We start from the raw sequence: 27,111 nt of genomic DNA, 5'->3' as shown, positions 1-27,111 counted from the left end.
TTCGATAGCATTTCTTTGACGTCTCTCTGTTGAGAAACTGTAAAAGTCCAAGGCGTCGACACTAACTTCTGGGGTGTTCGTGGCAGGATTGCACGTTCGACATCGGGACTTGGTAACACCAGGTTCCCCACAACCATAACATCTTAAAGCAGGATGACGTCCTGCATCTTCCGATTCCGGATTCGCACGTTGATTAGAATGAAAGTATCTTTGTCGCACTGGGGACCTAGGGGGTTCATGTTGCTTTGACTGCAACTTCTTCCTCTCACATTGGATCTCGCTCTTTTTGTTTCGAAGGTTATCATAAGCATCCAGCTTCTCCACGATCTCTTCAGGGGTAGTCCACTCACTCCAAACATCCAGAAAATGTTCTTTAACTTCAGGTGGGATCCTCTTCTTCATCTGATCCGAAATCATCAGATCTTTCAGCTCGTCAAAGTTTCCAATATTCAGTTCGGACAGCCAGCCTTCAAAGTAACTTTGGATCTCAAAGTGATAGTCCTTCCAGGTACTTCCAGGTGCTTTTCTGTGAGTAGAGAAGAGCTGCCGGAACCTTTCCGCACTCAGCTTGAAACGGCGTAAGAGAACCTCCCGGATGTGGTCGTAATCATGAGCCTTATCTTCAGGTTCTCGAGCAATGAGTTTAGCAACTTCATTCAAAACTCCCAGCAGATACGCAACCCAGTTCACCTTCTCCACTTTCAAGAATTTTAGCTGTCTTTCAAACAACTTTGGGAATAGCGACATATCATCTTCACTCGGATTGAAATTCGGGATCAACCTCTTCACGTCGAACTTGGGCTGATCGATGAGAGCGACGGATGACTCTTCTGCCGGTTGCGAGAGTCGTTGAAACTCAGCTGCAACCGCATCTTTTCAAGTTCAAACGAACGTTCTAGTGCGATTCGTTCTTTCTCTTCAGCGATTCTAGAGCGATTTCCCCCTCTCTCTCTTTCTTCGGCTATTCTGGCTCGTTCTTCTTCTCTTTCTCTTTCTCCGATAATAGTAGCCAGCAGGGCTTTCACGAATTCTTCCTCATAACCGGAGGACTTTGTTATTATATGCTTGAGATCTACTACACGCGAATCATTCGGAACTTCCTCTCCTAATTCTAGAGCGAGTAGGATCAAATCACGTTTCTTACCTTTGGCCAGGTAAGCCATTTCTTCTAGGCACTATCAGGAACCTCACAACCGAGTTCGAATGTCCGTTTCGTACTGCCCTGAGTTCGAGCCACGACGTTGGGCGCCAGTTTTATAAGGGGACGTCGTGTAGGAGGTGCGTCTCTTTCCCGGGAGATGGCGGGATATTTCGGAACCCTTGATATTGGAGGGGTGTCCAATTAAAGCACGAAACTGCGGAACTTAAAGAAGAAGCCTTTATTTCGAAGCACACCCAAAACAGACAACCGTACAGAACGGAAGCCACATTCCAACTCATGTTCTCTTCTCTTGGAAGATAGATTTTCTCTCCTCAACTTCTTTTAACAACGTATAAACAAAATGTGGTATAAGGCCACAGGGTTAGTAAAAATGTCCATACTGAAAAAATAGATTTGTTACAATCTCCCCCTCTGGCTCCGACGACGCCTCGGCGAGGAGCCAGTAACAGCCATCTTTCGTTTGGGAGTAGTTCCTGACGAACAGAACGGGAAGCTCCGGGCAACTGCTGACACTCTTGTGTCAGGTCGAAGTTCAGTTTTCGAGTCAAACCGGTTTTGGGGACGTCGACTAGGGTTCGGATGCACTTTTGATGAACGCCGCTCTCTTGGGGTCCGGGTAACCATGGTTGTGGTCTCAGCATCTCGTAATGGAGTCAACTCCCCTTGGAATCGGTACTGCGTTAAGGGATCGGTACTGCGAAGCACACCCAAAACAGACAACCGTACAGAACGGAAGCCACATTCCAACTCATGTTCTCTTCTCTTGGAAGATAGATTTTCTCTTCTCAACTTCTTTTAACAACGTATAAACAAAATGTGGTATAAGGCCACAGGGTTAGTAAAAATGTCCATACTGGAAAAATAGATTCGTTACACACCTGCATTTGGATGTTTCTCAGAAGCTAAAATTGGCAAAGATAAAATATTATAAAGCTTGATTATTAGATCGCATATTCGAAGCACTGAAAAAATGCCTTCCTCTCAGAAGCTAAAACAAGCAGCAACACGAACGAGCAACGAAAAAAAGTAGGACCCAGTTAGCCCCGATTTCATGCCCATGACGTCAGGTCGTTATTCTAAAAGATTTTTTTCACAGGGGTCGTTCTTGAATTATCCTTTACACGTCATTAAATTATCGATTGGAAAACTTTTCATACTGATATGTTTTTACCATCCTGTAACTTCTCTTGAAATACGAGTTCGTTTACCTGACTGAGAGAATTTTCCAAGCGGTAAAATAAAAGAGTTACTACTTTTCTACAAATCAAGTTTTCATTTATATATTCAATATTTTAAATAATTTTCTTCAACCATACATTTCAAATTTTCATAATTAACCAAATAATTCTCCGTGACGTTATGATTTTCCACTAGAATTTCAGCGATGTCATGAAAGTCAATCAAAGTCATGATCGTAATATTTGTAATAATGTTAAATTATCACGCAACTGTAGGTATTCGTACCCAGCTGATAGCCCATAACACATCCCCACGACAACTGAATACTTTTTTCCCCCCTACGAAATCATAACTTCTTTTTAACTTCCGACTATAGCATCGGTAATGTAGAACTTGTGTTCATCACTTTAGCTTGATTTTTTTTTTTACGCTAACTTCTGTTATTTTTTCCAATGGCATCCTCTCTAATATTCTGGTTACAGTAACATAAAGTTAGTTTTTGTTGGGAAAACTATAAATTGCGAAAGAAGGAGGGAAAGCTCCAATGCAATTCTTCCATCTACTCTAAACCGAGATATCACACTTAGTACGAGAAGAGGTCAAAGAGAAATCGAATTAGCGTAAAAACTCTTGATCGCTATAGTTCATTCTTTCTTAAGTCAACCAGCAAGTACACTTTTTGCTTTCATAAAACATAATATATAAATTTTTTTTTTTCGCATGCATTTGTTAATCTTGAAGAAACCCCCACGACGTTTTAGTGATCTCAGTCAAATAGTGTGATAAGACAAAATATTTTATCCGATTTTATATGATTTCCTGAAGTAACAAAAAAAATTAAAGGTCATCTTTCAACGAAGAGTCGAGAATCACTTACCAAGGTGGATACTCATTTATCGTTTATTGAGAACATGCAAAAGAGTTAGCTTACATCGTTTAGTACTAACTTCAATCTTTTACTTGCAAACTTACGCATTTGTCAACATCGGGGGAAAAATAACAGCGAAGAAGATGCTATAGAAACAATAAAATCAAAAAGATAGTAATACCAAGAGGCTTTGAAATACTTTTAACATTTTTATTTTTATTGATTATTCCAGATAATTTCTTTGAATCGTATCATCTTCCACCCAACTCAGCATCATCATCACCGTGATTCATTAGTGGATCTCCATTTGGATTTGCCCACAAGTTTCCATCCCACTCGTCATTCGTAAGACGTTCTGGATACAGCTGTGAATCTGATAATATCAGGGCTGTCGCCTTTGATGGTTAACTTGAGATGTCGATTAAAAGAAATTCCTTGGCTGATTCACGATTATTCGCCCAATCTCGAAACGTTGTTGAGTCTAAAAATGAAACATTTGGGAAAAAACCTTTAATTTTAAAAATAGATAAATTTAAAGAATAATTTTGCTATTTTTGAGTTTCCCTACAAAAAATTTGAATTCTAGGGATGAGGATTATATAGACAACTGAAGAAAATAACTTTTGTTTTATTTATTTTTATTGTCCTCCTATGATCACAAAACAGTTTGTGAAACCATGACGGTGAAATTGAATAAATCATGCAGATCAAAAGACGTGTCGGACTTCGATAGTACACTGCTCAAAACAATTAGGGGAGCACATGGTTTTAACAAAATTATGCAAAGATGTATACCGATAAGTAACATAAAATGAATCATCCATAATTTAAAGCCTAGCAGGAAACGGAAGAAGAAAACTTCATATGCAAATCAAAGTTCATGACGTCAAAAACCAGAAAAAGGAGATAAGGGCAGAAATCGGGATGTTGCAGAAACGTCTGTTTTACTGCCGTAACTGTGAAATTCGATTGCGCAGTATTTTTTTTTGAGACAAGGTGACTTGAGGATGTCTCAACAACGTGATTTACCGGAATCCATGGCATGGCGTGTTATAGGCAGACTGGAATCCGTGCAAACACAACGTAGTGTCGCGGACGCTGTTGGAGTCGCCAGAAGTGTTGTTGCAAGGCTGTGGAATCGATTCCAAGAAACAGGAAATGTTAGACGTCGACCAGGGCAAGGTCGGCCACGCGCCACTACAGCAACTGATGACCGGTATATACGGCTAACAGCCTGTCGAAACAGAACAGGGAATGCTACGCAGCTGCAAAGATGGTTGCTCTTGGCAACAGGACGAAGGGTGTCCAGCCAAACAGTACGTAATCGGCTTCATGAGGGAGGGCTCTATGCACGTAGGCCAATGGTCTGCATTCCGTTGACCCCACGTCACCGTGCGGCCCGAAGAAGATGGGCTGCTGAACATCGAGACATGATTGGAGCCAAGTGCTGTTTACAGACGAGTCCCGATTCAGTCTGGAGTGTGACACCCGACGTGTTCTGGTATGGAGGGACAGGGGCACTCGAAATAACCCCGCATTCGTTCGTGAAAGGTCACAATACAGACGAGCTGGATGGATGGTATGGGGTGGAATCAGCATAGGCGGACGTACGGACCTGCATATCATTCGGAATGGCACTTTGACGGCCCGAAGGTATGCAGACGAGATACTGCGACCTCATGTCATCCCTTACGCTGGAGTACCCGGAAACACAAATTACTGGGAGTACACGGGAAAAGTATACACACTGTTTGCTAACACTAACGTCCAAAAAACCCACGAATTTATATCAAAGAAGCGGGGAAAAACAAAAATCCGGCGAAAGTACAATGAAATGAGAGCGAGAGAAAAATCAAGTCAATCAAATCGAGTCAAATCAATATATATATATATATATATATATATATATATATACTATATATACACAACAAAAATTTTAAAAAAAAATTGAGTGCAATAAAAAAAAACACTTTGCATTTTATCTCGCAAATCCATTAATGAGCAGAAAATCCGGTGACAAAATCAAATTAAAGAGTAAAGTAAACACACAATCTATATAGAAGAATAACGGAAACACCGCTGAATATGATAAAAAGAAAATAACATATGCCGTAAAAATTTCAAACTGTAATTATAATTGTTAGACTTCAACGTGACAATTTGTAACTGTGATCGATTTCACTCAACATGCTTATTGTGTTAATCAAGTCATACGTTAGAAGTTCTTTTGAATATTAACGTGGGAGTACGTCTAGTTTTTCTGTGTTAATAAAGTCAATTGTGTTGCAGAGTTATAATCAAAAGTTGTGATGACACATGTAAATCTTCCAAAACTTCTGAATTGGCACTAGCATTTTTTAGAAAAAAATCTCATCCCAAAATTGTTAGCGATACGTTATTCATTTAACTCTTTTAGCGGCAATCACGAGATATCTCGTCAAATTGATCTGCTTTATATATTTCAGCCACTCCAAAATATTCTCTAAAAATGCGTCGTAATCTCCAACTTCGTCTTCTAAAAACGTGTTGAAGGTATTTCTACCGTAAGGCCGGGACGCGAATAAACAAATCCTACTCTGCTAGTAACATTATAGAAATTTTGTGCATCGTGATTGGTCGAAGTTAGTGATGAACTTTAACTTAGCGATATTTTTTTCTCTATAACGTTTTATTTTCTCTCGTTGTTTCAGGTGGTTTATCGATTCCTCAAATTTTATTGTTTTATTTTATTAATTTTAAAAAGGCTTAACTTATATTATTTAATATTAATTACATTTAGAGATACGTAAATTTCTCAACAAAAAAGTTTTAAAATAAGAAATTTCACATTAAAAAAAACCGGCCATATTACTGGAAAGTGTTAAAGTTCTTGATTGAAATCTGACATTGTAGTACAGTCGAATCCCGTTATAACGAACTTCAAGAGACCCGAGAAATTTCTTCGCAATAACGAAATTTCGTTACAAAGGAATTCCAGGTTTTTGCAATGTTCCTATGTAAAGTTGTCTGGGGGATTAGAAAAGTTTTCGTCAAAATGAGATTTTCACTGTAACAGTGTTCGTTAAAACGGGATTCGACTGTAATATCTCTACTTTCTCCCTAATTTAACCTCTCTTATTTTTCAAATGTTTTTTATATCTTTTTTCGAAATTCCAAAAAGTTGCATATACTGTCCAGTACACTTATAACATATCCCGCATATAGCATAAACCGTGGATATAACATAGGTAGTGTAATCCTTAGAATTTGGCCCCATTTATACCAGACCAGAATTGAACGTTTTCGTCGGTTCCTAGTCTTATTACAGGCTATCTTCCGACCTACAAATTGCCTGGGATTGGCATATGAAGGAAAAGACAAGTTGTGCTTGCGTATCAGTGGTGTAGTGAGTGTATGTGTAGAGCGAAATGGATTTTAATGATAATCCAAGTGGGCAATTTACAAATCTTTGAATTCAGAGAATCTCACTCATCACGAGAAATAATACTATATTCCAGTGATGGTAACCTTGTCAAGCAAAATTTCCCTCGAAAATTCCGAAAATTATCCTGCCATCGATCGGTAAAATTATGCAGTCAAGTATTTTACACTAGAAAAGCATTTGTTTTGCATTTATATTTTTTTTCAACGAAAATTCTTTTCTTTGATGAACCCTCAAAATTTCCCACAAACACCAAGAAATTTCCCATGTGGACCAACTTTTCCCACGAATATGGGAAATTTCCCACGAGTTACCATCACTGCTATATTCTGAAGGAACATTTGTTATTAAGGGGGTGAAAAGAGTAGCTGGTGTTATGTTACCCAAAAACCCCCCACGGATTATGTGACATAATTGACAGATGGTAATAAGAGATTTATGTTTACAGAGCGTGAGTAATTTTTTTTTTAAATAGCGTTCATTCATTAAATGGTACAATAATTATACACTTTTCATTTTTGCACTGTCTGTGAAAACCCCTCAGTAGTCAACCCTCTTATATGGGTTGTTACTAAATTGCACAGACCTTGTAATACTTTACGTATACATTCATAACTATACAAGCAAGACTCAAGACTAATGCCGTTAACATAATAATTATCAAAAACTGACTGTAATTTCAAAAAAAAAATTATAATAATTTTTACAATTACAACAATTAATTTTTCAATATACACCTTTTTTTTTTTTTACCACAATCCCCAAATGTCCGCAAAATAAAAATAAGTGTTGTCTTATAAGTTTGCGAAAAGGAATAAATGAGAATATATGAGTTTAACATGAGAGTATACATGGGAATAAATGCGATTACAATTCAAATAGATACGGGTTACTATATTTCACCAGAGTACTGAAATAGTAAATATGTAACACAGGTTGTTGTTGTTTTTTTTTAAAGTTCAAAGCTAGTTCATTGTCCAAGTGACATCTAACGTATCCATAGATCTGGGATGCGTTTCGGGAACTCAATGGCTCATTCATATTCTATATATTTTTACCTCTGTTATAACATACCCTGCTTAAAAATACACTGTGGATATAATAAACCAAAAGAATGGTCTTAACCAAGAAAATAATCCGAATACAGTCGAATCCCGTTTTAAGGAACACTCTTCTAATCCCCCAAATAAGTTTACATAGGACCAATGCTAGGTAACCTATAATTCCTTTTCGTTTAAACAGAGTGAGATTCCTCCGGTCTCTTGGCGTTCGTTATAACGGGATTCAACTGTATGACATGCTGCAAAAAAGTCCCTAGAAAAATAGTCAAAAAACAGACTTTTGTACACTGCTCAAAAAAATTAGGGGAGCACATGGTTTTAACAAAATTACGCAAAGATGTATATCGATAAGTAACATAAAATGAATCATCCATAATTTAAAGCCTAGCAGGAAACGGAAGAAGAAAACTTCATATGCAAATCAAAGTTCATGACGTCAAAAACCAGAAAAAGGAGATAAGGGCAGAAATCGGGATGTTGCAGAAACGTCTGTTTTACTGCCGTAACTGTGAAATTCGATTGCGCAGTATTTTTTTTTTGAGACAAGGTGACTTGAGGATGTCTCAACAACGTGATTTACCGGAATCCATGGCATGGCGTGTTATAGGCAGACTGGAATCCGGGCAAACACAACGTAGTGTCGCGGACTCTGTTGGAGTCGCCAGAAGTGTTGTTGCAAGGCTGTGGAATCGATTCCAAGAAACAGGAAATGTTAGACGTCGACCAGGGCAAGGTCGGCCACGCGCCACTACAGCAACTGATGACCGGTATGTACGGTTAACAGCCCGTCGAAACAGAACAGAGAATGCTACGCAGCTGCAAAGACGGTTGCTCTTGGCAACAGGACGAAGGATGTCCAGCCAAACAGTACGTAATCGGCTTCATGAGGGAGGGCTCTATGCACGTAGGCCAATGGTCTGCATTCCGTTGACCCCACGTCACCGTGCGGCCCGAAGAAGATGGGCTGCTGAACATCGAGACATGATTGGAGCCAAGTGCTGTTTACAGACGAGTCCCGATGCAGTCTGGAGTGTGGCACCCGACGTGTTCTGGTATGGAGGGACAGGGGCACTCGAAATAACCCCGCATTCGTTCGTGAAAGGTCACAATACAGAAGAGCTGGTTGGATGGTATGGGTTGGAATCAGCATAGGCGGACGTACGGACCTGCATATCATTCGGAATGGCACTTTGACGGACCGAAGGTATGCAGACGAGATACTGCGACCTCATGTCATCCCTTACGCTGGAGCCATTGGAGATTCCTTTGTTTTCCAGGATGATAATGCCCGACCGCATAGAGCTCATCTGGTGGAGAACATGCTTGAAGCTGAAGCAATACAGCGTATGGAATGGCCAGCGTGCTCTCCTGACCTGAATCCAATGCTCGGACGACGCATTGCTGCGCGACCAAGGCCGCCTGTTACTGTCAGAGACTTGCAGATTGCACTTCTTGAGAAGTGGAACAGTATTCCCCAAAGTCTGATCGATAACCTCATCGCACCCATGGCAAACAGGTGTGCAGTAGTCTTAGCTGTTCGAGGAGACCACACGCCCTATTAAAACTCATGCATCATGTCTAAACAGTACTTCTTTTTTTTTATCGTTTACATGTAACCAAATTGTTGCCCTAAATCATGTTTTCATGTTTTTTCCATATTTTCAAAGAATTAAAGCTTAATTCCAAATTTTTTTACGTCTTTTTTCTGTATTGCGCATTGATACGCGTGTACTATCCATTGTATGCCAATACGTGGCTGTCTCGCACGGTTTTCTTCACTTTTTTGCTTGTTCCCCTAATTGTTTTGAGCAGTGTACATTTATTTGGGTGATATTTTGACCGTTTTCCCACAAAAAGACCTAAATTTTTTTTTAGTAATTTAACACATTGCCAGAATACAAAGATATATACTGATAGAAATGTAACAGGATACATTGCCAGTTACAGTTCTGATCAATAGATGGCAATAAATAAGTTTTTAATTTCAACGCCATCTTTCGATGAAACATGTAACTATTTTAGCAATAAAATTTTTGACAATTAATAAAATCCCGTCTTCTGTGTAAAACTGTATCGTCTAATGCTTTTTGAATTATTGCATTTTTACTTATTTTTCATTACTTTGTGGTCTTTTTATTGGTGACGATGATGGCAGAACAATTGTTGCAAATCAACTCGGTCACTTGAAAAGCTATGCTAATGCAAGTGTGTTGGTGACGTGTATATCAAATTCATAAAAATCAGTGGGGATTATTCAATCTAATTATCAGTTATATCAATTAAGGCATATATGCTATTGCTACGTAAGATAATTTCAACTCCTCGCTTATAACATACACGTCGGTTGTTACATACACTTCTCGAATTACCTAGGGGCTATGTTACAACCGAATTTGACTGTATTTACATCTAAACACAACGTCAGACGGGAAAGAAGCGCACGCACACACGTACTGAGCAAAATTACGAGTTTCCACTTCAAAAAGTGCAAATTGCGAAGATTTCGTGAAAAAGTTGTAAAAATAAAATTTTAGCATTTATTCGTCAAAATTGGCAAAGTTCTCATTTATCGTGGTTACTTCGTAAATACGAAATTTACGTATCCCTAATTATGTTATATTATTATTTTCATAACTAATTTTTGTAGCGTCAACTAAGAACAGCTTAGCGAGTTATTTGGCGAAATCGAATTTCACCAAAAGCTCCACCCCTCGTGACGTCTTCGTATCTTTCTTCCTCGTATAACCAATTACCTGCGTGTTAACGCTTCCTGTGTTACTAAGAGAGTAGGGATTGTAATTACGCGGCCGGGACCTGACTGCGGCGCGGTTGCACGCGGTTGAGGTTGGGGGGGGGGGGGGAAGGCATCATCTATAGTTTTATTCTGTGAACGCACAGATACAACTGCAACCGCTGAGGGCGCTTTTTTCAACCGAGAAAATCCACATTTTTTTGGACGGTTGGGGTAACCCATGGACTAAAGATATAAATAGACCGCGCACGCTATTCATAAAACTTGTCGAACGTGGAGAAAAGATGAGCAGTACTGTCGGGGGAAGAACAAGTTCTGCGCTATTACATTTGGCTCGTTTTCGCAGAACATAGTGATTTCGTGTTAATGCTAGGATGTTGCTGTAACGAAATTTGACTCGATCGAGTTGATGAAAACTTTCCTTCATTTATTCAATGAATTTCATTCATTCTTTTGTAAAATATTTAGGGAATGTGGGATTTGGAAAAAAAAATCAATTCTATATAATATAAACAAATATTGAAAAACGAAATTTTTTTATTTTCCAAAAGGGTGTGGTGAGATTCGTATTTTATCTCACAGATGGCGGCACTTGTAAAGCCGACGCCATTGGATTGTCACGCGGGAAATCGGCAGAGAAGCGATCGAACCATCAAGAGCTTAACATGTCGCTCCGTAGATTTTTTATTTCGTCTTATGTTTCGTGTTGTAAATAAATAATTATTTTAAGAAATTAATCAATTATCCTGATCCATCATTTTATCCAAATCACGCAACCTCATAACCCAAAGTATGGTGACCGCGGACTTCAAACAAGTTCCAGTTTCTTCACTGCAGCACGAGGCAATCTACTGGCGTTTCCCGTGAGTGAACTTTCGCTTTCCGGAACTTGACATCACTTTTCCTGGATTTTCATCATGGAAGTAAGTGCCGTTCAGGTACCACTTTTTAACCACCATGATCCAGCGCTGTGGTTTATCATGTGTGAAAGCACTTTCGCTCTCGCTGTTCCGAAACCGATAACCGAATCTGTCACAAAGTACAACTATGTTGTCGCGAATCTGCCTCCGGAAAGTGCGGCTCTTGTCCGGGACATTCTCGTTAATCCGCCGGCCACGGATCCGTATGAAAGGCTGAAATCGGAACTGATTAAACGGTCGAGCGAGTCGTCGTCCACTCAACTTCGAAAGCTCTTAACATGCGGGTCATTGGGAGATCGGAAACCATCCGACATGCTCCGCGAATTGCGACGACGAGCAGAATCGCATTCTGTCTCCGACGAATTGCTGATGGAGCTTTTTCTCCAACACCTACCGGCATCAACTCAGTCCATTCTCGCTGCTGTCACTCCACTCGTTCTCGAGAAAGCTGCTCAACTCGCCGACAAAATTCATGAAGTGAACCCTCAGCATGTTAACGCAGTTGAGAAACCCCAACAGCCGGATTCCGTCGCGCAACTTCGGGACGAAGTGGCTCAGTTACGCCGCGAGTTGAAAAACGTCCTGCGTTCGCGTAGCAACTCTCGCCAACGTACCTCACGTGCGCGCAGTCCGCATCCACGATCGGAAAACTGCTGGTATCACAACAAATTCGGCAACAACGCCAAAAAGTGCATGTCGCCGTGCAAGTTTCAAAAAAACGGGGCGGGCGAGGAGTAATCGCGACATGCTCCTTGCCACAGGCATCTCGTCGCCTTTTTACCATGGACAGAAATTCCAAAATTCGATTCCTGATTGACACTGGATCCGATGTTTCTATCCTTCCAGCATCACCATCACAACGAAGCTGCGACGCCACTATGAAGCTCTCTGCTGCTAATGCTTCATCCATTAGTGTTTATGGTCAAAAGAGGGTGACATTAGATTTCAATCTCCGTCGTAATTTCACTTGGACTTTCCTACTGGCTAATGTTTCCACACCCATCATTGGGGCAGACTTTCTGTTCAACTTTGATCTTGTTCCGGATCTCCGACGACGATGTTTACTGGATAGGACAACAAAACTCAATGCTGACTGTGATCTTCACATTGCAGAAGTTCACTCAATCAAACTCATCGAAGGTGACACCATCTACCACAGCCTTCTCAGCAAGTTTCCCGACATCATCAAACCACCACAACCAGGACAACCTGTGAAACACTCTGTCGTGCATCATATCGAGACTGTTGGTCCACCTGTGCATGCCAAACCAAGACGTCTAGCTCCTGATCGATTGAAAATCGTGAAGCAAGAATTTCAGCAGATGCTTGACCTCGGCCATTTACGACCATCGAACAGCTGCTACGCATCACCTCTGCACTTGGTCCCAAAAAAGGACAGTGATGAATGGCGTCCAGTTGGTGATTACCGAGCTTTAAATGCACAGACTGTGAAAGACCGGTACAGTGTTCCAAATGTTCTGGACTTTACATCTGAATTGCATGGTAGTAAAATCTTTTCCCCACATAGATCTCATCAGGGCCTATCATCAGATTCCTATACTTCCTGAAGATGTCCATAAAAGTGCTATTATCACACCATTTGGGTTGTTCGAGAGCACTCGAATGCAATTTGGCCTTTGCAACGCTGCAGCCACATTCCAAAGGTTTATTGACGAGGTCACTCGTGGACTTCCATTTGCATATGCCTTTGTTGATGACATACTGGTAGCCTCGAAATCACCAGAAGAGCACATCGAACATCTTCGGTTGTTATTCGAACGTCTGCAAATATATGGCCTCAGCATCAAGCCCTCTAAATGTGTATTTGGTGTTTCATCAATTGAATTTTTGGGTTACCAAGTTTCTGGATCTGGCATCGAGCCTTTAACAGATCGTGTTGATTGCATCCTGAACTTTCCTAAGCCAAACACCATCACTCAATTACGACGTTTTCTTGGTCTCTTCAACTTTTATCGTCGTTTTGTGCCCAGAGCTGCACACATCTTAACACCTCTACACAAGTTTTTGGAGGGAATAAAAAACAAAAAGAAATCCAAAAGAGCTACTCAAACCAAGCCAGCTGATATCCTTCAGTGGACTGATCCAGCCGAGCAAGCATTCATCGATGCGAAGCAAGCTTTAGCGGGTGCAACATTACTTCACCATCCAATTCCTGGTGCCAAGCTAAGTCTTTGGGTCGACGCCAGTGATTTAGCAGTCGGTGGTTCGCTAATGCAATCAAATGGAAAAGGATGGGAACCCATTGCATTCCTGTCCATGAAACTGACAAAGAGTCAACAGAAGTTCTCCACTTACGACCGAGAACTGTTAGCAATATACACTGCTGTCAAAAGATTCCGACACATGCTAGACGGCCGTGAATTCACAATATTCACGGATCAAAAACCTCTCGTCTTCGCCTTCAAGCAAAATCCTGATAAATGCAGTCCACGTCAATGGCGACACCTTGACTTCATCTCGCAAATTCAGCACTGATGTTCGTCATACTAAAGGTGCAGATAATGTGGTAGCTGACGCTCTTTCAAGAATAGAAATCAACTCGATTTCCAAATCACCATTCCTGGATTTTGACCTTTTTGCAACCGCTCAACGAGAGGACCCTGAATTAAAACAGTTACAGCAAGACAACTCGAGTTCACTGACTTTCAAGTCAATGCCAAGTCCATTTACCACAACAGAACTGGTATGTGATGTGTCTACAGGCTCACCAAGACCATTTGTTCCAGCGAGCTTCCGCAAGACTATTTTTCATCATTTCCACAATCTTGCTCATGCAGGTGTAACATCATCTACTCAGCTGATATCTACAAGATACGTTTGGCCTAACATGAGAAGGAACATCAAAGATTGGGTAAAGTGTTGCAATGAGTGCCAACGCTCAAAGGTTCATAAGCATACCAAAACACCTTTAGGCACCTTTGCAACACCCGATGCAAGATTTTCTCATATTCATATCGATCTGGTTGGACCTCTGCCTCCTTCAGAAGGAAAGACATACTGCTTAACAGTAATTGATCGCTACACCAGATGGCCGGAAGTCATACCTGTAGCAGACATCACAGCAGACACAGTTTGTCGTGCCTTGTTCGATGGTTGGATTTGCCGTTATGGATGTCCATCAACCATAACAACCGATCAAGGACGGCAGTTCGAATCATCGCTCTTCAGAGAACTGATCAACCAGCTTGGCACTAGCAGGATTCGTACCACTGCTTACCATCCACAGGCCAATGGCATGGTCGAACGGTTTCACCGTGTCTTAAAAAGCTCATTGAAGGCACATGAGAATCCAAAGTGGACCGTCACATTGCCAGCCATCTTACTTGGTCTCAGGGCAGCCGTCAAGCCGGATATCAAAGCCTCTAGTGCCGAGTTAGTTTTTGGTACATCTTTGAGATTACCTGCAGATCTCTGCACGGATACACCCGGTCAGCTCTCATCAACATACACATACGTACAACAGCTCAGAGAGCGTATGAATAGTATCAAACCATGCAAAACATCAGCTCATGGTCAATCCAAAATTTATGTGCATCCTCAACTGCAAACTTGCTCACATGTGTTTCTTCGAATTGACAAGATCACACCACCTTTGACACAACCATATACTGGACCCCATGAAGTGATTTCTCGTAATGAAAAAAATATCACTTTAAATGTAAATGGGAGAAAGACCTGTGTTTCACTTGACAGAGTGAAACCCGCATTTATCTTTAACGATGTCTGTGTGGAACTTGACAAAAACAAGCTCGAAGAAAAGAAAAATGACACTGTGCCAGTACAACCATATGTCACTAGGTCTGGCAGAAAAGTCAAATTCAGTCCTAGGCTGATAACCGAAATTAATTTTGTTTCGAATTGTGCATCATAATATTTTTTTGCATCATATAATTCTACATTTCATTGATTTTTTTTTGGATCTTGTATTTCATGCATCTCATTTATATTATGCATCCGATATATATTTTGTACAGCTTATTGAATTTTCTGCATTTAATTGTACATTTTGCATCATATTTTTTTTAAGTGTATACTTATTGCACATGATTTCCTGCATCATTGTATTATGTCTTGCACATCTATTATTCTGCATCTTATGATTAATTTTTTGTATCACATTTTCATTTTGTATCTCATTTATCGTTCTCTCACCATGTTCCTTCACTGGGGGGAAACTCATGTGGTGAGATTCGTATTTTATCTCACAGATGGCGGCACTTGTAAAGCCGACGCCATTGGATTGTCACGCGGGAAATCGGCAGAGAAGCGATCGAACCATCAAGAGCTTAACATGTCGCTCCGTAGATTTTTTATTTCGTCTTATGTTTCGTGTTGTAAATAAATAATTATTTTAAGAAATTAATCAATTATCCTGATCCATCATTTTATCCAAATCACGCAACCTCATAACCCAAAAGGGATAATTTCTAATAATTTAAGGCTTTTGAGTTTTTAAATATTATTATACTGTATATATAACCTATCTCTTATATATATAACCTATTTCATTTATATTTTTAAATATTCTCTTCTCATTCACTTTGTCACTTTTAATTTCGAAAATTTATTTTAACTAGGGGTTATTAAAACATAAAAATTATCTTCCAAGAACATTAAAATTACTCTAATCATACATTTATTTTGAGTATATGGTTATAATGCATCATATTATGTTATGTAATGTAACACATTCACACTCGTACCATATTCAGTCATGAAATATTTAAATAATAAGTAAAAGTTTCATTTCCAACATTCCTGAAAAACCTTTTATAACCTTATCACACAAAAATGTAAACACTTACATAATATTTCAGGAATAAAATGAATTTTTCAAGAAAATTGCAATACCTCATCGTCAGTACTTTTCTAAATTATAAGAAATGAAATTTCGTGTAGCGTATGTATGTAATAATTTAGAGTACGTAAATGTATGTTACATGTCACATATGTGTAACCTCTTCGCTCCAGAAGTATACATATGTGAATCTTCATTTTTTTTAGGCATTAAGTAGTTTTTAGAATGATTCTTTCTTCAAGTTAACATCTGAGGTACACATAGTGACTTCAGATCTTAACTCAGACGGTCCTAATAAAGTTATTGACTGAATATTAATTAATCAATTTATTTATTTATTTTTCTTGTTTGAGGGCAATTTCACACATACAACAAACACAAATTAATCAATAAAAAAATTTATTTTCTGTAATAGTTTTATCTCAGACGTGAAGAGAGGTAAAAATACTATTTTTAGAGGTAGTTATACATTTTTATGCAAAACTGCCATTGTCCAGACTCTAGAGGGTGCGTTTTCATTACATTCTATTTAAATAAAATATTTGCCATAAATTCCTCATTCTGGAAAGCATATTTTCTTCAAGTTGAGTGAAACTCGAATAAACTCACTAGCTCGCCAAATCTCGCCAAATCTTGCGAAGACGTATATTTCAGTTAAAAGTTAATAAAACTCATTACTTCAATCATTTATTACCAAAAATTCTATTAAAACATTTAATAATGGCTCATGACATTTGAATTTTGCCAAAACTTGGAACTTTAATTGAATTAAATCCAAAATGGAATCGTTAAAACCGGAGACTATGTCAGAAATCCATTGAATCGTCAATTTAATATTCCAATTTTTAATTTATAAGAAGGGGAATAAGCAAAAAAGTATTCCCTTGTGAAAGGATACTGGTCCCCCTTTCCTAAACCGTTCAGAACATCCGAAAGCTGCGCAAGTGTTGACCATTCTAATCAAAAATAAGACAGCACGTGTAGGTCGTCATACGAATTGTCATAAGGAAAGCATTGAAAGCGAGATTCCCTGACCAGCCTTTTGACCGGAGTCACGTGACTCCGGATCTTTGCTTCACATTGTAACCCCTCGCGCGCGCTCTATATTATTCTTACTCTGTGGGGTAACCAGAAAGCTGCTATCAACTATTGGAAATGTTTGAACACCCTGATGACGGTTCGCCTGGACCTGCGGTTGCTGTCTCCCATTGTCTATTAAGTGGTTTGACAAGGAGGGTGATGGGATTTCAGATGCACTGGACAAAGGAATTGCTCTCTTTCTCAGGTTACCATAAAAATAATGAGGGGAAAAGACAAATTCGAGGAACTGTATGGTGAAGTTCCAATCGACAGAAACTAATTCTTTGTGTGTCGCTCTTGCACTGATAACAATAAAAAAAAAACAATGAAGAAAAAATTAAATTTTTCTAACTAATGAAATTTTTTTTGCTTTTCTACATGAGCATACATTAAAACATAGAAGAGTTGATCCACTTTGCCCAAGAATATTTAGAAGACACCAACGAATAAGGCAAATACACAAAAAATAATAAAAGTCCTATAAATAATATAAGGACTTTTATTATTTTTTGTGTATTTGCCTTATTCGTTGGTGTCTTCTAAATAAATAAATAAACATACATTAAAACTCGGTTATAATGACATTCATAAACTAACGTGATTACGCTAAAACCGAGATTTATATTTTAGCACATTTGAATGAAATGCATTGGATCCCGATTATAACGTTTTAGCAAAAAACCAATTAGTTACCTCATCCAAAAAAGTACAAATTACCACGGGGCCCAACCATTTATAATAAATTCATAAAAAATTATCAGAAGTAAAAATAATTAGACATCTGAAGGAATATATTTTTATATTTGCAAATTCCCATATATCAAACTTTTGAAACATTTATTAAAAGCATAAGTATGAGCTGCGGAGGAAATATGTCCCTAAGAGCTGCATTGTGTGTGTGTTTTGCTTTCATTATTCTGTCTTTTTGGTATTTATTTTTGTATCGTATATGAATGTGGCTGTCTATCTGTTGTTTTTGCAATGAAAAAAAAACCATCTAGGCCAGCGGTTCTCAAACGGTGCTCCGTGTGAACTCCCAAGGGCTCCGCGGCCCCCGAGGAAAATAAAAAAAAGAACCAGTAAATTTGAAAAAAATAATTATTAATATTTTTGAACAAGAATAAATCAGTAACTTTGATGAATAAATAAAAAATAGGCCTACGGGGCTCAGCCATAGAAATTACATACTGGAAAGGGTTCTGTGGGTCAAAAAAGATTGAGAACCGCTGATCTAGACAAAACGTTGTACGCGGGTAATATCGAAGAGTGCACTAAGACAATTTTCACACCTACCGTTCTTTTCAAGCAGTTTCTGATTTACATACACACACAAAGCCGCAACTAGGGAGAGCGGGTCCACTGTATCGAGTGCTGAACTAGAGGGGGCGCCGAATTACCCCTTTTACCACTCCTTCTAACCTTTCCTTACACTGGGACGCCAAAAGCTTGCTAGCTCCAGTTAAAAAAGTATCCAGCTGCGGCCCTGTATGTACCTTAAACCTTGCAACATACGTACTGATGAACAGGGCCACAACGACATGCGTGGTCAGCCGGGGCAAGCACGCATTTTGGTGCCCCCTTTTAATATTGAAGGAGAGATGAAAGGTTAACATTTGCGCTCCTGTCTGGCTCGGAGTTCGGGGCATCAGTCAGTGCCGTCTTAACGCATGGGCCCACTCGAGCACGGCCCGGTTGGCGTAGTAGCCATGCTTTTGATTCTCGCATTAAATCATGGATTCAATCATGGAATCAATGATTGAATCGAATTGAAGAAATAATTTTAGAATAATTGAAAAAAGTAATTTTTTAGGATAAATGAAAATTTACAACTAATGAAAAAATAGTCACAGAATTACTGAAAGCAATAATTGCTGAACCACTGATAGAAATTAGAATTATTGAGAATAACTTACGAATTGTCAAGAGTAATTTCAGAATTGTCAAAAGTTTTTTTAAAAAAAAAAATTTATGAAAAAATTAAGTTTTTGAAGGAAATAATTTCATAATTGATGAAAATTTAAAATTAATGGTTCCGAATTCTCGGGACAAATTTCATATTTAATGAAACACATAATTGATCAAAATAGAGTTAATTAATTAATGAAAAAGTTATTTATACAAATACAAATATAATTTGTATTTGTATATTTGTATACAAATACAAATACAACGCCACAACAGGCAAAATGCCCAACGAGGTGGCTGAGAAAAAGATACCCATAAAAATATGGATGTCATATATTTCAAAAATACAGCAACCCAATTAAAAATGCAATTAACAAAAATTATAAACAATATATACACATGATAAAATATTATACAATGCCCACAAAGAATACTTATGGTTGTCTTATTCTAAGTATGAATAGCTTCTCGATTTACTCCAACATGTTTGTCGTATTTTTTTTTAAACGTGTCAATTGTGTTACAATTTACTACCTCTGGGGGCAAGCTATTCCATTTATTAACAACCCTATTAGAGAAAAATTCCCTGCGACACCATAGCCTTGCATTGTCCTTCACCAATAGATACTGGTGTCCCCTTGTAAAAGCAGTCGATTGGCGGTGTACTAAAAGTTCATGGTCCATCCTATCCATCAGACCCATTGAAAATTTTAAACACTTCGATCATATCTCCTCGACACCTGCGTTCATCCAATGTAAACATATTTAAAAAATGAAGTCTCTCTTCATAACTCAAGCCCTGTGTGCCAATAAGGTCACGCGTAGCTCTTCTCTGCACCCCTTCAACCAAGTCTATGTCCCTCTGTAGGTATGGTCTCCAAAACCTTACAGCATACTCCAGTTCAGGACGAACTAAGCCTCGAAAAAGCGGAAGAATGACTTTAGGAGAACGTGAAGAGAACTTTTTGAAAATGAGACCAAGCATACTATTCGTTTTTTTGACAACCGCTGAACAATGTTCAGAAAACCTAAGTCGCTCGTCAATGAGAATTCCCAAATCGGTGACCCTAGTTGCATCAGGGATAGTGACACCATTCAACTCGTAAGAGAACCGTGGGTTGCTCGAACCAAAATGAGCGACCATGCATTTTTCAACGCTAAACGTCATGCTCCATTCATTTGCCCATGCTGCAATCCTGTTTAAGTTGGTCTGGAGCAACTCCCTATCGTTTTAATTCCCGATTACGCCCATTAGCTTCACGTCATCTGCGAATTTGCTAGTAATCCCATCGATACCTTGATCGAGTTTATCGATAAAAAGTGAAAAAAGTATGGGGCCAAGGACACTTCCTTGAGGAACTCTACTTGTGACGTCTGTCCAAACAGAGAATTCACCATAACTCGTTGCAACCTATCTCTTAACCACGATTCTATCCAATTCAGCAAGTTGCCCCCAATTCCAATCTCGTGTAAACGCTTCAAGAGCTTACCATGTTGGATCCGATCGAATTCCTTCTGGAAATCAAGGTAAACAACATCTACATTTTTGCCCTTACCCAAAGCCCTCGTCACGTGATCATAGAAGCAAAGGAGGTTAGTCACACATGACTTCCCTTTTCTTGAACACGTTCTGATTATCCGATAATACATTATTCTCGTCTATCCACTTCGCCAACTGCCTTTTGATAATAATTTCCAAAATTTTCGAGAGAGAGCTCGTCAAACTCACTGGACGATAATTTACACAGCTTCTCTACTACCCTTTTTAAATATCGGAACAGTATTAGCAAGTTTCCATCCCTTGGGACGATACCTTCAACAACACTACTCCTGCATATCTGTGCGCCCGGCCCCAACAATTCATTAGCACATTCCCTGAGGACCCTGGGATAGATATCATCTGGTCCTGGTGCTTTGCTTGCACATACATTTCTTAGAAGATTTAGGACCTCCACGTCTTCTACTTGAATATCGTTGAGGGTTTTATTACCCCATGCAACACCCGTATATCGAATATCATTATCTCCATTAAGAACCGACGCGAAAAAGTCATTGAAAGCACTAAACATGCCTACATTGCTCTCTAACCTATAGCCTCCTATCGAGAGGGGGCCAACTGTCCCCTTACATCCATTATTGACGCATCGAAAAAATGATTTTGGGTCAGAGCCAATGTTATCTGCCAACCTAGATTCAACTTCCTTTTTACTATCCCTTATCGCTTTCTTCAACAATCTTCTTTTATCAGTAAAATTGAAATAAATAAAAATTTGAAAATAAATAAAAATTCAAATTTATATAATGAAAAATATACAGTAGAATCTTCGCTAACAGACACTTCCCGTTAACGGCCACTTTTCTGATTCCCGGTTCCGTAGTATAGCGCTTTAATGTATTTCACTCCCCGTTAGCTAACACTCTCGATAGCGGACATTAAAATGAGAAAAACTCTGAATTATTAACTTTTGGTCATAAATCGTGAATTTATCACATTCGATTATGTCCCAAGCTCGTGTTGGTAAATATGATAAATAACCAATTAATTACTTAATCAATTGAATGCTCAAGGATGGGGGCAAATTCGAATGGTGATGTTGAATTTTTTTGTTTATACATTGTGACGTTATAAGACAATGTAACATTATAAGACTGATAATATTGTCATGAATGTTTTTATCTTCTTCACACTCATTTTAATTTAATTTGATTTTTATTACAAAATATGTTCAGTGCACGTATCATGTACGGGTTAAAATAATTAATTGGTTTAATGAAGAGATGGAAAATTTATCATAGCATACAAAAGGGAGTTATGAATATTTCATATTTATCAGACTTTTTAACTTTATTTGGGAATTACACATAATTGCCGGTAAAAGTGATGAAAATGTAGTGAAATTTAATCAAACTTTCATTGTGTCGAAACGATTCGTGATTAGGCATAACCACCGGTGTATCACATTTGCAGTAATTAAAATGTATAAGAACCAATAGCACAGGAGCCAAAACGTCGTGCAAATGAAAAAGAGTATTAATGAGATTCCGGTGTATATTGTTACACCCCATCAGCGGACAAAATTTTGGTCCCATTTCCGTTATCAAGAGGTTCTACTGCATATCAAAGCAATTAGGCCAAACGCACGTGAACGGATAGCATGCCAGAAGTGAAAGCACTCATAGCTAATTAAAATTAGAGACGAACTATTTATATATTTTTAACATTGCGTGTTCACAAGAGTTTGAAGTTTTCATTTCAAGAGCTCGCAAGTCTTATTTGATCATATTTTTTTTTAGAAAAATAATTTAAATAGAGGCTTATATCCCCTACGTCCTACGGCGTTTTCCTTTATAATCTCGCACAGCTCATGTTCGTTTGGAATCAGAGCTGCCGGCCGTGACGTCACCACTAATGCGTCCGGGGCTAAGACGCCTTCATATTCAGTGTATTAATGAGTTCTATCCGGGGCTAACGAGAAAGAGAGGGCTACGGCACTCGAAAGTCACGTGACCAACTGGGTCCTACTTTTTTTCGTTGCTCGTTCGTGTTGCTGCTTGTTTTAGCTGAGAGGAAGGCATTTTTTCAGTGCTTCGAATATGCGATCCAATAATCAAGCTTTATAATATTTTATCTTTGCCAATTTTAGCTTCTGAGAAACATCCAAATGCAGGTGAGTGTTAAATGCTACCATCTTTGTTATTATTAATTTAACATATTTGTCTGTATAAAGTAAATGAAATTGCGTATGTTACCACGTGCGAAGCTGTTCGTATTTCTGGCATGGAAATTGCATGATTTAACTAATCAGTAGGGGTATAATAATTAATTAAGTTTAATTATTATACCTTATAATTTTATAAATTTGCGAAATGATGAACAGCTTGACTAAAGTACCTAATAATTGTTATTCAAATCATCTAGAAAAGCGTTGATACACATGTATGGTGCAAATTTTTTGCCTATGATGAGAGTATAATGTAAATAAAATGCACATATACACTCATATCACTTAAATAAAATTATGGCTATGGTTAGTATAATGCAAATAGAATTTTAAAAGATGAGTGGGTTTATCAATTTAAAATGTAATGGTATATTAAGGAAAGTAAAATCGTTCCTTTTTTATTAGAATTGTGTATAATTTTTTTATTATTGCATATTTCAAGAAACTAAAAAAGCAATTTTTCTTTAAATTCAATATTGGCTAATAGGTTTTTATTTTTTCTGTTTATAGATAGATTGCACTGCCCAAGTGATGTATGTGGCAAGTTGGTGATCAACGATTTGTTCGCCAAGCGAGGAGCCTCTGAGGTCACAGTAAAAAAAGTAAGCAATTTTCCTTCAAATTCAATATTGGATAAATTTTTTTTTCTTCTGTTTATCCGTATAAAGTCGATCCCGCTTATAATGTTTTCTTGCTTATAATGCTTAATAAGAATTACTTTGTAAGTACTAAGATTTCCCACATTCAAAGCGTTTTCCCACTTACAATATTTTTCAATGCTAGATTTTTTAAAAACCTTATAAGCGGGATCCACTGTATATATTACAATTACAAATGTTGTGTAGCAGGTTTGCAAATGTTATGCATTAGCAGTCTTCTCCCAGAAGCACCAAGGTGCTCAATGCTCATGTCTGATTTCATGCTCGCGAGCACTTCATCAACGCTTCAATTGAACGCCCTGTAAAAGTTACACTCAAGTATAATATTCATGCAGATTTCATTGATACACATTTGTGTAATCATTTATTAATGAACAGTAAAATAAGTTTGAATAGTTTTTGTAAGAACTTAGCCTACATTTTATATGTTTATGCTTTGTTCATTTTGAAAGTGTTTGTATTTGTACTGTAGAGCGTGTTTCCTAACCTTTTTGATGTAGTGGACCCCTTAGTGAATGTCAAGACACACAGACTCCTGTAGCGAAGGGCAAATTCCATGTTACCTTCCCCTGAAATCCAAAATGTGTTTTTTTAATAATTTATATATCAAAAAATTGAAGTACTAAATTACAATTGCACAGCACTAAATGTGTTCTTTGTGTAATAATAGTAAATAATTGTCACAGGGCCATGGGGGCCCGTTGAAAAACACCCTGATTTTGTTTCCTGCTGTGTGTTGTATCTTTTATGACAATGTTTTAACATCTGTAACAAATCCTGGAGATATCGCTTAATTTGTTTTTAATGTTTTTTAGGGAACTTTCTGAAGGTTTGAATGCATCTGAGAACAGTTTTGTTTCGTCGGAAAGGGGATGCTGGTTTCTTCTATGTAGTTGTTCTCGCTGACGTGTTGCTGTATGTTTCTGATGAGCCTGTGATCGAGTGCGGGTTAAACAGCTGGAGTTACTATGACTCTCCTGTGGTCTCTTACGATACGATACGAATTTATGGCAGTACCTGTCGTCTTCGTCATTAGCTGCCCTCATAACAGGTCCGCTTAGGACCAATGTGAAGGAAAGGCAAGGGAGCAGTGTGTGTGTATGTGAAAAATGCGTGTACGTCAGTCAGAAGTTGGGAGCACTGTCTAAGTGAGGGACCCACGGTTAATTAATGAACCAGGAACTTCAAATTAAACATGTCTGGACGAGCTTGTTAGTTATATTACTTGTTAATATTTCGGAGGAAAAGTGATCACTCCTTTGACGTCATCTTCTCTGCGCCATGGTCGCACCTCATTCGTCGGTTGCGGTCCTGTATTTGATTGGAAGAAAAAAGGCACATGATATGCAATTTTATTAAGTAAAAATATTCTATGTGGTTAAGGATTATTTCGTAGTCCTTTAAATTGCGGAAGTCCATTTTAAATTCATCACGCACTATTTTTGCTTTTACTGGGGCACAACATTGATCTTTTATCACTTGGGCAATACTACGCCACTGACGGTCCTGAATTTTTTGTTGAGAGTTTTCAGTGGTCTGGGCCTTGTTTCCCTCTTCTGGGGGTTCAGCAGAACCCAGGTTTGGTGGTGGTAATTCTTGGTCAGGCTGGGCCTCAGAATCCGGGACGGGTTTCTTCCGCATAAATACAGGGATCTCGTCCCACTTCTTTGCCCGCTTCCAAATATGTTTGTTAATTTCATTGTAATAGTCTATCCAGATGCCCTCATTCGCATCTTCATCAAAGAAGCAGTCTTCACCGATGATGATTATTTGCTGCAAGTTCCACCGCAGTGACTGCTTGAACAGCGGCACTTCTGGGTCATCTGGATTTTCCATAATTGTGTTGTAGTCCTCCATAGCTTTCCTTAGGAAGTCGTCGCCCGTGCAATAAAACACTTCCGTGTCCGGGCGTCTGTTCCTGGGATGAGACTCATTCCAGCTGTTGAAGTGGTCCCTGATGGTCCCGAGGTATGCGATTGCAGCCTTGTTTAGGTCAGCGTTGCGTGCTTTCCTTCTGCTATAAACCGCTAGCAGCTTGGCCCACTCGGCATTCTCGTTGTCCTCATCAAGAATCACTTCATGTAAGAAACAGACTGGTTGTGGAGCTAAGTTCTTTCTCGGTGCCATGTTAGGTGATGGCTATCTTATCCTCCGACTGAGTACGGATAGTGCCTAACCCGAGCTGTACTAGTCCAGCATATTACTTGATTAATTTACGTGCAAGTTTTTAGGAGCTCATGCTGAGCATCTTCCCTCTCTCGTGCCTCACTCGAGAATCCCTGTGGTCTCTTGATGCCTTGTCATCTGATTAGTGATGCGCATGTGATTAGTGATGCGCATGGATTGATTGACGAGATTCCCACTGGCCCTATCTTCGACTGGGGCATGGCAAGATGTTTTAGATTCGTTCCAGTGGTTCAAGTATTACGTTTCTAATTGGTCCCAGTGTTTCGAGTGGTGATTTCATTCCTGTGAGTGTCAAATCGTGCACGTCAATTTCTTGATGTCATTACGGTGATCTGCAATTTTTGTGATACTGTTTCTTAAGATGACATTTTATTGTGAGTGAGTTGAAGGCCCTTTATTTCAAGTAAGTAATGTTTATTCCAGAAAGAAAGTGCGGTAGTTGACGTTTTCCTCTTCTGGAAAAGATCCTGTATTTTTCATCCATGTTTATAAACGTTAAAATATTATACTATATTTTGGTGTGCATTTCTCATTCAATAATTAAAACAACTTGAAAGATTATTACTCTTGTTTGGTTTTTGAGCTTATGAAGCAGAATCTGTAGTTTCAGTAGAGAATAATTTGGAATTCCCAAACACACAGAACTGCTTTAAGATAGGTTTTCCTTTAAGCATTATTTAAGACAGTGGTTCTGAACCTTTTTTGTGACTCGACTTTCTGTATATAATTTCTATGGCGGAGCCCTTTTTGCATATAATTTTTACGGCGGACCCCTGTAGACCTTTTTTATTTATCTATCAAATTTACTGATTTATTTTATTTTCCTCGAGTCGCTGCGGAGCCCTTAAAAATTGCACACGGAGCTCCAAGGTTTCCGCGGAGCACTGGTTGAGAATCACTGATTTAAGATATCAAGATGGTAGTATGCACCCACAAAAGTATTTTATTTATAGAAAAATTTAGTTAGAAAAAACTTTCTTTCAAATATTATATTTGATCAAACTCATGTTGTTTAGAAAAATTTTCAAAGTAGGTTGCAAAACAGCACACAATAAACAAAAATAAATATTCTCCATGTTCAAGACAAAAATACAACGCCACAACAGGCAAATTGCCCAACGAGGTGGCTGACTTAAGAACATCATGGATCCCCGAGCCATTTTTTTGGAGGCCCTACCTATTACTGCTACACCACACATGCATCCCCCCCCCCCGCGAAACCCCCCAACGAATCGGTGCATGCACGTGTAGTGAAACCTGACGTGAAGTTTCTTGTTTCTCTGTAATTCTTGTTATGTGTAGTGCTGCCATCTGCCACCAGTTTTTCTAATTATGAGTGAAGTGTTATGATTGAATGATTTATCGTTGTAGGACTG

At 38.7% G+C, this 27,111-nt stretch overlaps 2 long non-coding RNA genes across 2 annotated transcripts in view; both read left to right on the top strand.

Moving 5' to 3' along the window:
- The window catches only part of LOC149069437 (uncharacterized), a 529,602-nt gene extending 503,306 nt beyond the window's left edge, over positions 1-26,296 (top strand). Inside the window, exon 2 of the long non-coding RNA XR_016195078.1 lies at positions 26,115-26,296. This is a non-coding gene — a long non-coding RNA (uncharacterized LOC149069437). The remainder of the gene's footprint in view (positions 1-26,114) is intronic.
- On the top strand, positions 22,661-24,533 carry LOC149069438 (uncharacterized). The gene is made up of 3 exons (XR_016195091.1): positions 22,661-22,835; positions 23,400-23,491; positions 24,364-24,533. It is a non-coding gene; the product is annotated as an uncharacterized LOC149069438 (long non-coding RNA).
- Positions 26,297-27,111: the final 815 nt, after the last annotated feature.

This window comes from Pholcus phalangioides, unplaced genomic scaffold (assembly GCF_987345545.1).
Source record: "Pholcus phalangioides strain wild (caught in Gottingen) unplaced genomic scaffold, Ppha-v1.0 ptg000022l_1, whole genome shotgun sequence".
NCBI lineage: Eukaryota > Metazoa > Arthropoda > Arachnida > Araneae > Pholcidae > Pholcus > Pholcus phalangioides.
This window is presented reverse-complemented; position numbering and strand designations above follow the sequence as displayed.